The following is a 15,974-nucleotide window of genomic DNA, read 5'->3' on the forward strand; positions in this document are numbered from 1 at the left end:
TTGTGATAAGGTTCTTTTACTGCTGATCCTCATGCTGATCTTCATGAGGATTTTGCATAAAAGTTCCCTTCAAATGCTTGAAACCATTCTACTGGTTTTCCAACTAGCACACTACCTTCTGCTTCTCATATTGCAAGTCAAAAATCTAATGATTTCAGCACCATGCAATTTTCTTTGGGTAAATCTTTCCATATTACTTGAATCAGAGAATGAGCAGAAATAGGTAAGAGCAGAAGAGCTTCAGATCCTGAAGTCCTAGTGACTTTTTTGTTTGCCTGTCAACTCTCACAATCTTATTTTGAGAATCTGTGTGTTAGCAAGAGTGCTGTTAACTGAAGTAGTTATCACATGCAATACACAATGGTGCAGAGGTAACCTGCAACATCTAGCGCAGGGGTGGGGAACTATGGCCCCTTTATGACTTGTGGGCTTCAACTCAGTAGCTGGCTCGGGTATTCTGGGAGTTGAAGTCCACAAGTCATAAAAAGGGCCATAGTTCCCCACCTCTGATCTACTGGGATGTTCTCTCCTGACGAGGTTCCACTGAAATCTATGGGAATTCTTCAAAAGTATGGTAATAGTCCATGCACAAGCATCTCTATAAATATTTATACCACATATAAAATGTATATAAATATATATCAGAAAAACAGATAGGCGCAGAGAGAGTGATTGGCTCAAAGTCACCGGCCATCTTTCATACCTAAGGTGGGACTAGAACTCACAGTCTCCAGGTTTCTAGTATTGTACCTTAGGCTTAACCCCTAAACTGAACTGCCTCTCTGAGGGATGAGATTCTCATGCTACATTCAGTCCTAGGCTAGTTACAATTCACTTCAAGGGCATCAGGACATCACTAGCAGGCCTAAGGGAGCCAGACTCAGGCCATAGGAGGTTAACTTCATTATCTCATAGCTAACCATTCCTCTAAAGAAATCCTGCTATTCTCAGATTGCTAGAGAAGGATGGAATAGGTGAAATCTCTGGATGAAATGGCACTTCCACAAAATCAAGACTCCCTTCAGTCAAGTTTGCCTCTTGAAGACTGCATGAGCAGGTCCAAGCAGTTGCTATGGCAACCAATTTGAAGTTGGAAGTCTTCTCTGCTTTCTTTGTCTTCTGTTTTATTGTTGTTGTTGTTGTTGCTGCTGCTGCTGTTATTACTACTATTACTACTACTACTACTACTATTATTTCTTGTCAGTCTTACCTTCAGTCCTGGTCAACTCCAAAACCAATATTAACCTGGTCTAATAGTTACATACTTACAAAGGTTACAAATAGTTACAACAGTTACATAGCTGCTACAGACTTTTACATTATTGCAGTTTAGTGAATAAACTAGAATTGTCTGTTCTCACAAAAGCCAAATATAATAAAGCACATTATTTAGCATGACGTGTGAACCCACTCTTGCCAAACTTAGGACAGTTTTCTTCATCTGAAGGAATATCACTGCAATGGCATTAAAGGACACACAGAAAAAAATGAACCGTAAGAGCCATTTATACCCATTTAATTAAACTAGCTTTTATGTCTATATGTTAGGGATGAGTGGGAGACCATGCTGGTAAGTACTGGCCCTCATGTACTTTTTATGAGCAGCATTGGTAAGTTAATGAGATGTGTGTTAGAAATCAAAAGGGGATCTTGAAGAGAATATTTATTCTTTTGATGAATTGTTGATGCATTCTCCATCCAAATACATCTTTATGGATGGAGATTATACATATATAGTCTCAAGAAGTGAGGAGAGTTTATGAATCCTCCTTGAGAAATGAGGACTCTTCTTCACAAATATTACATAAATATGTAATATTTATTTGTTATGTATATGTAGGGGTGTGGGTCGATACATATGTGTATATAGTATGGTTAGGTGTCATGTATGTGTTCCACTTTGAGAGCGGGCAACAAAATTTCATTTTTGATGTGTGCCGTTGTGCCCAAAGTAAAAAAAAATGACAATAAAGGTTATCTTATCCTATCTTACTTACTACTGAACATCTTTCTGTTCTTCAGTGTCACTGAGGACTATTCTCTTATAAACCCTCTTCTCCTAAACCTACAAATGTATACACACTAGACTTTAATCATCAATCACTCTAGACCCCACAAACTCCTACCAATGGTACTCTCCAAGAAACAGGATCCAGTTACTGTTACTGGATGCCATGGAAATAAATACTAGGGTAGATTAGAAGGAATACCACTCAAGGTTCTTTTTTGCAATATCCCCAGTGAATTTTCCCTGTTTCAAAAGCTCAGATACTTGTTCAAACCTCTGGGTCTTTTTCTTCCAAGATACAGTAAGATGATCTGAATTATTATTAATTGCTTTCTCAATGCATTTTCTTTATTGCTTTGAGTCTGGGTCAATCTGATTATATGCATTTCATAAAAGAACCCGTGACACCAACCTGTGAAAGAAATGAGACACTAGTCTCCACCAGGATCAACCAACAAAGAAATTGTCAATGGACATGGATTTCCAGGATGACCTTCAAAGGTAATGATTCAAGATATCCAAGGTTTTACCACAAGAATAGGTGATAGACACCATATATTTAGATTGCTATTCTAAAAATAAATGGGAAAATATTGCTTTACACTTAGGCACAGATAACTGAACAGGTAAGCAATTGATATGCTAGAACAGGGGTCTTCAAACTTGGCCCTTTCATGACTTGTCTTCAAGTCCCAGAATTCCTCAGCTAGCATGCCTGGTGGAGGAATTCTGGGAGTTGAAGTCCACAAGTCATAAAAGGGCCATGTTTGAAGACCCCTGTGCTAGAACCTAGGACTGAAAGATATGGGTTTAGAAGCCAACATTTTTTAAAAGATATTTTGCACTATTCATGTATGTATTTTGGAAGGTTTTCCTTATTTGGGGGGTTTGGGTTTATGGGGAGATTGTTCTTGTTCTGGCAAACACTGATTCAATTTCAGTTAATCCTAATTATTTGAAAACATATTTTAATTTGAATTTAGGAGAAGGCAGCTTTTTTATTAGTTCCAATTAGTACTCTTTCATTTTTTTATTACAATACAAATGACTATATTATGTTATTTTATGTACTTAAAATTTATCTAATAAAGAAATAGTAACAGAAAACCCCTCTCTTGGGGTGTGTATGTAGGTGTGTACATGTGTGTATATGTACATATATACTCATCCACACACAGGTAGAGTTTTATATTTATATTTGATGGGATCACATTTTTGGAAAGAGTGTTTGGTGGGACTTAAGATTTGGGGCCATTGTGATAGTAATCTTAACTACCATTCAAGGCTGGCTAGAATGGAATCATTTTCAGTTAGTTGCATGAAAACCCAGGAGATATACAAAGACCAGAATATGGGTGCTGAAGGAAGGGCTAAATAGAAACCAACTAGGAGAATAGAAAACTTGAAAAAAAAACCTTGATAAAGGGGAGCTAAGCATAACTTCTACCAACTTGCATATGCAGCAGCCTACATGATTTTGTGCATGCCTCAAGGTACATATGTGTTATCTCTCCTGCAGGAGCTTCATTGGTTGTTTATTTGCTTTCAGGTCCAATTCAAGGTTCTAGTTGTCACCTTCAAAGCCTTACATGGCTTGGGACCAGGTTATTTTGAAGGGCCATCTTTTTCCGGTCACATCTACTCGATCCACCAGAGTGAGGAGACAGGGAAAGTTATGGGTCCCGTCTCCTAAGGAGGTCCATCAAGTGCAGGCATGTCAAACTCGCCATGTCATGTGATGTCATGCAATGTATTGCGACTTTTTCCCCATTGCCGGCAATGGGGTGGGCGCGGTTTCAGTATGATGCATCTGGCCCACAGGTGGCAGTTTGAACTGCCTGATCTTGTGGGACCAAGAAGAGTGGGCCTTCTTCATGGTGGCTTCCTCCCTTTGGAACATTATCTCTGCAGAGATAAGATTGGACCCCACTTTGACACTCCATAGCAAGGCACTAAAGATTTAGGTTTGCCAACAGGCCTGGGGACCACAGAGTGGGATGGAGTCCCTCAAATGGCTCATCTGATTGTAATCACCAGGCAGGTGGGGAGGGGGTTCTTAGTTGTTATTGTTTTTATATTGGGTTTTTATCTTTGTAAACTACCCAGAGTCACTGAAAGTGAGTCAGCCGGTCGTATACTTCTTAAATAAATAAACCCAAGGCATTCTGCAGGTACTGAGACACTGCAATGCCCTGAATTCTCAGTCTGTTGCAGTTGTCAGAACACAGGGAAGACACTAAATGAAATCTGCCATTGACATATTACACTAAATCATAAAACAGGGGTGCGGTTCTTTTCCTCAAGCAATGACCACTCTAGGAAAGTAGCCACTCCATTGAATGGCATGATGGTGACCACCTTCCCAAAAATCAAGGAGGAACCATGACAAAATCCAAATTTAATTTCACTGCATTTATATAGTAGTAGTTAACAGAACTACTCTTCTCAGGCCACGTGTTTTCTCCATCAATTGAGAAATTAGAACTTCTGGAGGTGTGTAGGAGCCAAAGTTCATGACTCTGAAAGGTCATTTGAAGCCTCGAATAATGCACCTTTTATGGCAGACCATCATTTAATTTCTATTTAAAGGATTTTAATATAATCAAATGCTGAAGGTGGTTTGACCAACCACTCATGAATGATTGGTTGCCCTCCATAGTGACTGGATCAGATATTGCACTACACCAGAATCACACACTCAAGATGACTTAGTGCAATTCATGGTCAATCCTTCCAAGGGCAATCCTTAGGCATAAAAATGGGCCCTGCATTTGCATTGATTTTGAAGAATCCCGAGTAACATAAAGAAAACATTAGAATATTAATTGGAAACATTTAAATATCCTAATAAGCCCTGAGTATGCAAGTAGTCCTCAACTTAAGGACCACAACTGTGCCCAACATTTCTGTTGTTAAGTGAGACATTTGTTAAGTGAATTTTTCCCCATTTTATGATCTTTCTTACCCAGTTGTTACATGGATCACTGCAGTTGTTAAGCTAGTGGCACAGTTCTTATGTTCTTGTCAGAAAGTGATCCCATAACCCCCAGGACATGTCATAAATATGAACCAGTTGCCAGATGTCTGAATTTTGATCAGAGAGATGCTACAATAGTCATATGTGTGAAAAACTGTCATAAGTCACTTTTTTTCAGTGCCGTTGTAACTTTGAATGGTCACTAAATGAACCATTGTAAGCCGAGGACTACTTGGACTTGATATCCATGAAATCCTACGATTCTGTCATGGGCACAGGAAAAGGTGAAAAGATGAAAGGAATACCGTGGAAAAAGGTACGGTTGACTGGCTGGGAGACTAATTGAATTAAAAGAACTGGGCACCAAAACAGCATGTGGCTGCTTCTACTTATATTTCTCCTCACGCTAAAGTGGTAAGCAATAAGCCTTACCTCACCGGCATTCTTCTAAAAGTGGGAAGAAAGAACCTAAGGTAAGAGCAATAGTGGAAATCTTTTGTACCAAAATTATAAATCAAGGTAAGTGGAATGTTCGGCTTCCTAAAAAAATATATACGTGGCTTCTAAAACCTGGGACAGTGATGGCGAAGCTTTTAGAGACTGAGTGCCCCAAAACCAGCCTCTCCACACCACCCCTGCCTGCCCCCACTCCATCCCCACCCTGCCCACTCTGCCCCCACTCCACCCCCACCCGCAGGGCCACCCACTGCCTCTACGGCCTGCCGCAGATCATCCAGGCAGCCCAGCAGTGCTATGGCAGCCACATCTTCCACCTGTGCCCTGCAGCATCAACTGTGCGTGACAGAGTGCAAGGGCAGAGTCATGTCCCTGCTGCCCGGCTGCCATGTCCTTGGCTGCACTGCTCCACACAGGCCATGCTCGGGGGCGACTTTCCTCCGGGGGAGCTGGTGGTGGGGAGGGGGCCACAGGGGGGAGTTGGGGCTGGAGCAAAGGTGCGTATGCCCACAGAGAGGGCTCTGAGCACCGCCTCTGGCATGCGTGCCATAGGTTCGCCACCACTGCATAGGTAGGATATTACTCTTAATAACTGATTTTTTTTCAACAAAAAATTATTGTGCTGGCAGGGATGAATTTTGATTTGGATTATCATCCCAACTATCTTTCTTTCTTTCTTTTTCCCAGTGACTCATTTAGATCTCTTCCTACATTTCTAGATCAAAATTTTTATTTGAAAATCCTGCTTGGGGGCCTTTTGCAGAGGTGGGATTCAGCCAGTTTGCACCAGTTCGGTAGAGCTGGTAGCTAATTTTTTGTTGCCCAGGTCCAGAATGGACTTCCGGAAGCGGCATCCACACAGAGCACCGGTTGTTCACATATTTGAATCTCACCACTGGCCTGTTGTTATATTGTGGGTTGAACTAAAGGTAAAAGTAAAGGTTCCCCTGCACATGCGTGCTAGTCGTTTCCAACTCTAGGGGCCGGTGCTCATCTCCGTTTCAAAGCCGAAGAGCCAGCGTTTGTCCGAGGACGTCTCCATGGTCATGTGGCCGGCATGACTAAATGCGAAAGGCACACGGAACGCTGTTACCTTCCCACTGTAGTGGTTCCTATTTTTCTACTTGCATTTTTACGTGCTTTCGAACTGCTAGGTTGGCAGAAGCTGGGACGAGTAACAGGCGCTCACTCTGCTATGCGGCACTCGGGATTCAACCCGCCAAACTGCCGGGTTCTGATCGACAAGCTCCGCATCCTAACCCACTGAGCAACCTCTGAAGAAGCAAATTGCTAGAAAAAATTCTCTAGGAAGCCAAGGTGCTGTTGTGGCTATGGGACAGAGCTAGCGCAGAGAATGCAATCTGTGACTGCAGAACAGTTGAATTGTTTCCTCTTCAGGGCAAAGATACGAAGGAACATTGTGCCTATTGACACATACAGGTACATACAGGTAGTCTTCGACTTACGACCACAATTGCGCCACAAATTTTTTATTGCTAAGCAAGGCAATTATTAAGTGAGTTTTGTCCCATTTTATGACCTTTCTTGCCATAGTTGTGGAGTGATTCACTCCAGTTGAACCTGGTTCTTAAGTGAATCTGGCTTCCCTATTGACTTTGCTTGTCAGAAGGTCGTAAAAGGCAATCACGTGACCCTGGGACACGGCAACTGTCATAAATACATGCCAATTGCCAAGGGTCTGAATGTTGACCAGGTGATCTAAACTAAAATTTGGGAAGTTATTTCATCCACCATCTTTTTGCACTCTCCTCCACATATATCTCTTCCCATTTCCTGTTGCATCACAGGTGAAGATCTGAATCCCATTCTAACCTTCATCGATCTGGTTGGTTTTAATTTTCTAGGATTATAAAGCCCAGCTGGAATAGCATAGCGTGGACCAAGACCTTTGGTTCTCAGTCACTTCAGGGAACCTCACTGAATCTGGGGGGAAAAAAACACTTAGCAGCTTTATCGTAATCTCATCAATTTATTTTGAATTAAACGCCTGACTACAGCCACTTCTTGACAGCAATGACATTAAAAAATAGCCTGCAAAATAATCACAGGGAGTGTGCACTTATCAAACTGGGAAATATATTTCCAGTTTGATAAGTATACAGTCCCCACAATTATTTTGCATATATTCCCAGAACATGATATTTGGTTTTCCTTGCTTCAAAACAGACTTCCATCTCCCTTCCTTATATGTTGAAATAAAGAGAACTTTGTGGATGAAAAGAAATAATCCTAATAATCCAAAACAGTATTCTTTGAAAGGATCCCATCTAAAATATGATTTGGTGTTTGAAGCGATCAGCTGGATCAGTACTTAACATTCAGGATAATAAAACTACTCAGTTAAGATATAACCCTAGAAGTCGTAAGTGCCCATTTTGAACCATGACAGTGTCAAATGTCAAAACATGTGTTATCTCATGATATTTGTGTTTGTTTGTTTGTTTAGTGAAAGCATAAGCCCCACCCTTTTGTACTTGTGTTCTGAGATCATAGGCAAGTACTAAGGGGCAGAGTTTGCACTGTGATTGTGAAAGATTGTGGGGAGCCGGAGAAAAGAATGGACCAGAGAGTAGATACCAACAATTAAGAGATAGCAGGCAAGTCAAATGATGACTTATCTTATAAAGGGTAACTTAGCCCAGCTAGCAACAAACCTGGGATGAAGCATTTCAGAGTGTTCAAAGAGATTTAATTAATTCACTATAAATGAGGATTGTAAAATATAACAGCCATGAAAATGTAGTAGTTAGATTCCAGGCTAGGAAGGAGTGTTAGTCCTCTCTTTATATACGCAGAAGCCAGTTGGGGGATTTGGGCCAGTTAAGCCTAGACTGGGAAGTGGGGAAAAAAATCAGTCCACATTGGACCAATATGGTAGATTATAACCTTCAGTCCATTCATCTGCAATGGATTGATTCAGGATAAAGATGAGGATAAGGATGACGAGGACAATGATAATCAGGATGATGTTGATGATCCTCCTCCTCCTCCTCTTCCTCCTCCTCCTCCTCATCTTCATCACCACCTTCTTTTTGCCCCAGACCAGTATTAAAGGGACATTCCTGAAATCTGTGCAGTTCATACTTACTGGATCTTGCCCTACTGCCTGGGACTTGATAACAATATTGCAACATACATTTCATCGTTTATGTTTCCTTGTTCCTCTGCAAATGCCTATGGTAGGAGTTATTTTGTTGTCTGGAATTTTCGTAACTGGTTTCCTGGGCACTGCTGCAAAGGACAAAATAGAATGGAGAAAGAAAAAAAAATGCATTGGCACGCAAGACACAGAGAGAAGAAAAGTAGAACAAAGGAACAACAATTTTATTTCTGGTTTTCTTGGCATCTTAAAAATGTAGTAACCCAGCTGTAGTTAAGGGCTAAACCTGAACAGAAGCACCTTGCTACTAAAAAGCTCAAAATATGGATAATTTTCAGATCTATTGTTGGCCAAATTGTCTGAAGCTCCATGGTGCTTAATCCCTAATTGCCATTTATTCATTTCCTCTGCCCAGGCTACCAAATATGCTTGTTCCCTGCTCTTTGGAATAAAGAAAGGTAAGTCCTTCATTTGGGGTACATTCTATTATCCAGTCTCCAGCCGATTCTGATCCCTCTGGCAATAATGTACCCACTTTGTTTAAGTTCAGGAGGTCCTGTGACTTTCTGTTAAAAGAAAAACCTTAATTTTGGGATTAGGATCAGATTAGTTTGTTTGTTTTTTCAAACAAACCCATCAGAAGCACAAGGGACTAAACTTTCAACCATCATATAGTGTTCTGTTACAGCCTTTAACAATGTTTTGTATAGAATGCTAAATATTTAAGGCAAAATGCGTTCTCTAATTTAGGAGGTCTGTCATCACAATTAAAGAATGTTTCTGTACTCACATGTGTTATTTTGTCATTTTACCAACGTTTCCCTTTCCCTCTTCTCTTTACTTGTGTTCCTCCCACTGCTTCTCTCAGTCTCTGCACTGCTCTAAACACAATGTTGTAAAGGCCTCTCTTTTGCTCGTTCACTCTCACACACCACCCACCACAAAACTTTTCAAAGCACTTCAAGTAAAAGGACCTTCACAAGCATTCATGTCTCTGGAGAATTAAAATAAGCAACAGCCGAATGCTGTTAGGTGGTTAGGCATGTTATGACAGATGCGTTATAAAAAAATATCTGGAATGTCATGAAAAAAATCACAGCAACTGGTCAAAATAAAGCTTTTACTTCAGGGGGAAAATTAAATTAAGCCAAGATCTCTTGCCGTTAGAGGTCATGTGCTCTTGTACAATAACTTAATAATAATAATAATAATCTCTGGGTTCAAAATACATTTCCTCCAAGGGTTGAATGATACAGAATAGTGTTGCTCAGTCTTAGCAACTTTGAGATGTTTGGACTTCAACTCCCAGCATTCCCTAGCCAGCATAGTACCAAAACAACCCCAAAACAAAGTCACTGTTCTCTCTTGGAACAGCAGAACCTTGACAGCTAAAGTTACTTGGCAATCTGCAGATTACCTCCATACAATAAACTTCCCCAGGTTGAGAGGAAGGACTTCTTGTAGAGGAAGCACTATTATTTTTTACCATTGTCATGGAGTCCATTGGATTTGGGAGGCCACACCATCAAACAAGAACATCTCCCAATCCCAGGTCCTTGGGAAGGACCTTGAAAGGTAGATTAAAATGCCAAATCCAGCCTAAGCATAATAATAATAAAGTAGGAAGGGATCTTGTAGGTCATCTAGTCCAACCCCCTGCTCAGCCAGGAAACCCTATACCAGGGGTCTTCAAACTTGGCCCTTTTATGACTTGTGGACTTCAGCTCCCAGAATTCCTCAGCCAGCGTGCCTGGCTGAGGAATTCTGGGAGTTGAAGTCCACAGGTCACAAAAGGGCCAAGTTTGAAGACCTCTGCCCTATACCATTTCAGACAAATGGCTGTCCAGTCTCTTCTTAAAAACTTCCAGTGTTGGAGCATTCACAGCTTCTGGAGGCAGGTTGTTCCATTGGTTAGTTGTTCTAACTGTCAGGAAGTTTCTCCTTAGTTGTAGGTTGCTTCTCTCTTTGGTTAGTTTCCATCCGTTGCTTCTTTTCCTGCCTTCAGGAGCTTTGGAGAATAGCTTGACTCCCTCTTCTATGTGGCTGACAGTGTCACAAACCATAATACAGGGCAGATTTACTAAGATCCCAGTAACAGAACACACCTGCTCATGGGATTCTGGGGAAATCATCCAACATGTGTTCTTTCACTCTAATTTCTTAACAATATGCACAAGAATTATATACAGTATTATTCTTTCTGCAGAGCCTCTCTGGAAAGACTGAAGAGTATTATGCCAGTCCTTTTCTCTGAGAGTCCATGTTGACAAAGGAAAGCATGACAGATGTTGGACAAAGGAAGGTATGACAGGAATCCAGGGCAGGCTGTGTTCAGGGACACTGAATCCATTGTTTGAAAACAGTCCTGTAGTTTGTTTACTCTCAATGCCTGGATATTGGGTCCTTATTGGCCCTGGCCTCCAGCTGCTGCTTTTGAAGGCAAGAACTAAAAAGCCTCTTGTTGCGGGTGAAGAAGGAGAGTGCAAAAGTTGGGTTGAAACTTAACATTAAGAAAACCAAGATCATGGCATCTGGCCCTCTCAATTCCTGGCAAATAGATGGGGAAGAAATGGAGGTAGTGACAGATTTTATTTTCTTGGGCTCCAAGATCACCGCAGATGGGGACTGTAGCCAAGAAATTAAAAGATGCTTGCTCCTTGGGAGGAAAGCCATGGCAAATCTAGACAGCACACCAAAAAGCAGAGACATCACCCTGCCAACAAAAGTGGGTATAGTCAAGGCTATGGTCTTCCCAGTTGCAATGTATGGCAGTGAAAGTTGGACCATAAGAAAGGCTGAGCGCCAAAGAATTGAGGCCTTTGAACTATGGTGCTGGAGAAGACTCCTGCGAGTCCCTTGGACTGCAAGGCGTTCAAACTGGTCAGTCCTAGAGGAGATCAACCCTGACTGCTCTTTAGAAGGCCAGATCCTGAAGCTAAAACTCAAATACCTTGGGCACCTAATGAGAAGGAAGGACGCACTGGAGAAGAGCCTAATGCTGGGAAAGATTGAGGGCAAGAGAAGAAGGGGACGACAGAGAATGAGGTGGCTGGATGGAGTCACTGAAGCAGTAGGCGTGAGCTTAAATGGACTCCAGAAGATGGTAGAGGACAGGAAGGCCTGGAGGAACATTGTCCATGGGGTCATGATGGGTCAGACACGACTTCGCAGCTAACAATAACAACAACAGTTAATAATAAAACTGCCCATATTTATGATCTTGTGGTTCAGGGAGCAACTTGGTGAGTCTAACTGAAAGCTAGTTGAGCCAGGAGGAGTGTGTGGCTTTCTTCTGCTGCTCAGTTTGGTTTACCTGGAGCTGTGCATCAGCCAAGATCCCAGGGAAGGTGGGTAAGTTATTGTCATTGGTGAGTCCTGAAAGGCTTTCAGAGACCTTGCTCCATAGAAAACTGGATGCAAATCCCCCTGGCTATGATTGGGCTTTATGGAGTTACTGGAATTACTGCTAGGGCACTGCCCTCCCTGACTTGAGCTGCTGGATTCTGTTACCGGGCTGGCAACAGAGTTTTCAATGTTTCTACGATTTCAACTTGTTATCTAGTAGCCTCGAGTCTGAGATAGCTCAAGAGTTCACAGCCTCCGTAGCAACCATGGACTTGTCCAAAGTCATTCATGGTCTGAGGAATACCAGTGATTGCACATTTGATCTGCTTTTTGTCTCAGAGCAGTTTTGTCATGATCTCATGGTGGGAAACATTATTATTAGGCCATTGTGATGGTCAGAATATCCAAGGCAGCTGATGGACCCAGTGGGGTTCCAGTTGCAGCTTGGGGCTTTCCCATGGATCTGGTGGATGGTTTGGCTGAGGCCTATGCAACCTTTACTTGTGTGCCAATTGTGGGCCCTACCATAGTTTAATGCAAAGCCCTGAGGTGATGCTTCAGAAGGGATGTCTGCGACACTATAGTAGGAATACCCAGACTGAGCAGTACGAGCCCATATTAAGGATTATCTTGTAGCCATAAAGATGGCAAAATGTCCACTAATAGCCATCCAGCAGTCATATCATTTCTCTGTTACTTTTATATCCTTTGTGTTGTAGAGGCCCCCATAATGTGCTAGTGGCCATAGAGGTATGCGAATTCTATATAAAAATGTTGTGCTCTCTGCGAAAAAGACAATGTAATCTGTCATATTAAGCCAATTAAATATTATTTGTGTTGCTTGTCAACTATATACGTGGGACTAGACCCCAGAGTATCTGCACAAACATGAATGGATTTGTCTCCAACATGTCCTTGAGAAAACCTTAGGGATCATATTCATTCTCTAATATAAGCAGTGGCATTTAGTATTTACTTCCATCATCATATTAATTTGTTGATGCAGCTCTATGGTAAGGCTTATATCATACAATGTTCTATCTTGAACATTAATCTTTGTGTATCTCCAATGAATACAAGCACATAAACAATGCCCTGCTTGGTCGGGCCTCTGGCCCATCTAGTCCAGCAGTCTGTTCTCACAGCAGTCAACCAATTACACAAGGAAGTTTACTTGTATTCCAGCAGATGGTCTTTAAAGCAGCCATGCTGCCATCAAGGCTAATAGAGTGGAGCCTCTCTGGAACCTCTCTTCCTGCAGGGACAAACTTAATTCAATGGGCTTCTATCATCCAAGAAATAGTCCAAATCTCTCTATTTTCTGTTGCTTGCAAAGGGAACTATTTCTGAATATGGGGAATGGAATCAAAATTTACCAGATTCTCTTTTCTGCCGTTTCTTCAAAATGCCCCAAGCAAAATTGCATTCGATAGAAGCTGCCAGCTTGCTAGCAGGTTAGAGTGATGTGAAACCCTGATTAAGTGCTGTTTCAGGGCATTTGGGGGAAATGAAAATTAAGAGGACAAAAGTGGGAAGGGTCTAAGAGATGGGTAGGCATTTTGCCTCTCACTTTTCTTTGGAATCCCTAAATTTAAAACAAAACAGCTTTTCCCAGCAATAATTAGCAATCTACCACATAATATCTCTCTCTCTCTCCCTCTCCTCCCCCCCCCTCCACCTCCACAGTTGGCTATACTGGACAATAAACAAAAGCTCATGATGCTATAGCCTACCATACTAGGCTATTGTGCTTCACTCAGGTCATAACAATTTGATTTCCTTTTGAGTACTTGATTGTATTGTTGCTGTTATTTTTATTTTTATTTTAAAAGTACTGCCTATTAATTTCTTGGAGTTCACCATAGTAAGTCAGCTCCCTGTGATGGATCAAGAATCTGGTGAACGAAGTGATGGACATGTACAAAACACTAACCTATTGACTTTTCAATCCACAGTACACGTTTTACTGGTCAGAGCAACCTGAATCAATATTGTTAGTTAACTAAGTTTCAGCATTTCAACAGAGATGAAATATGATCACTGCACAATCTTCAGTTTGAGTTTCCTGTCTCAGAAAAAAAATGACTTATATATCGCAGTCTAATCTCTGATGTGTTCCTTCGGTTCTAATATATTTATTTCTAATTATTCACCAAAAATTTATATTGCTCATGTTAAAAGAAAAATCTTCATCAGGGTCCAGTCCAAGCTGGGAATAAACAAAATGGAGACTGTTTTAGAAAGAAGGTTGTAGTTTATTGAAGAGGACAGCCGGACAGAAAGATGGCTCTGGGAAAAAAAAACCTGACCACATGTAGTAGGGAGTGGTGGTTTTTTATACCTTCTTGAGCTTTTGTTTGGAGTTGTTCCCATGGCATGAACTTTGAACTGAGTCTGAGTGTGCCTTTCTGGTATTCTGATGGTGGTGGGTTAATCCTATTATGTCCCAAAGGTCATATCCTGCTTCCCTGGGGCTGTGGTTGATGAGTGTTGGATTTTATTTTTTTTGGTGTGAGGGATTGTTGATTCTAGGGATCTTTGTCTTTGTAATCCAAGCTTCCTAGCTCCAATCTTTCTGACAAGATTATCACATCTGCATTTCTGCAGACCTGGTTTCTGTTTGGGGCAGAGAGACTTGGGAAGGGGGCTTTGGTTTCTGTCTTTAAGATCGTTTTTGGGAAATATAATATTCTGCCTTTTAATATTCCCCAAAATATTTCATTCTCGGGGGTGGGGGTGGCTGACTTCCCACACTCACTTCAGTAGACAAACCTCAGTGTGATAAGGGTGTGAACCAGTTGCCTGAGCTTTCTGGTCCAGATAGAGTTATAGATGGCACTAAAGCAGCTAAAGCTGGACAAAGGCTCCCCTGGCCATGGCCTCCATATTGCTCTCCAAGCAGTAGCTATCAATCCAGAAGAACCCTAACATGAGCCTCTAAGGACAGTGCAACCCTCACTAAAATCACATCTGAAACCATTGCCATCTCAGCTAAGGTCAATCTAAGCTTCCCCATTTCCATCCAGTTCCTCACAAGCCTCCAAACAGTGGTTCAAGACTTCAGCAGACATCCACTTGATCTTCGTCCCCTTCATCCATTGACCCTGACATCTAGCTTGATCTTGGATCTTACCCTCTTGGTTGTCCTTTGTTTTTAATGTTTCTCTATCTGCTATCTTGTCACAGAGCTTGTAGTTCCCAATGACTGCCTTATCACAGGTTTTGCTACCCAAAGCCCAAGCAGCAATACTACCTCGGGAAATATTTTTATAAGATATCTCCCATTTGTGCATAGCCCTGTCTCTATGGATACCAGAGAGAACAAATGGGAACTTATCTTGCTCTTGACAACTTCTTTTCCTTTAGCAAGGTATTCATTATCATCATCAGGGCAGATGATTTCTCAAGTATCATAAAGTAGAACTTACTAATGAGCTATCTACAAGCCATAGCATGCACACAATCACAGTTGTGAATCTATGTGAAGGAGCCAAAGCTGTTTCATTAAACAGTATTAACAGCAATTACAGTTTGGTGATGCAACCTACCAGGAATTAAGAAAATAAATGGAATGGAGATATATCAATCTGTTTTGAAAGCTTTGTCCCTCAGTGAATTCTTCAGACTGAAAAACAAAACTGCTATAGAAAAAAATATATAAGATACAGTCTGCAAATATTTCAGTTTTCTGCTGAAAACATACTTACCCTCCTTCAGAAAAAGCTGGGAAAGCTGGGAAAGATATTGAAGGTGGTAAGCAAGGTAAAGCTAAAGCTGTTTATGGGAATGTTTTTATTTGATCAACTCACAAATACATAGCAGCAGGCAAAACGTCTTTTTAAGAACTCTTCATCTAACAAATCAATTTTTAAAAATCAGAAAAAGGGCAGAATTGATGCAAAAATGATGATAGAGAATGGGAAGTTTTGGGCTTGAATTTTGCTTAACCAATTTTTCTAAAGGAGAGCTCTTGAAACTGAAAAGTTTGCCCACTTTTTTTTTAGATTTTTAATTAATGTATTGAAGGCAGTATCACAAATGGATTTTGTTTACAATCTTCCCCTTAT

Source organism: Vipera berus (assembly GCF_964194415.1).
Source record: "Vipera berus genome assembly, chromosome: 1".
Lineage (NCBI taxonomy): Eukaryota > Metazoa > Chordata > Lepidosauria > Squamata > Viperidae > Vipera > Vipera berus.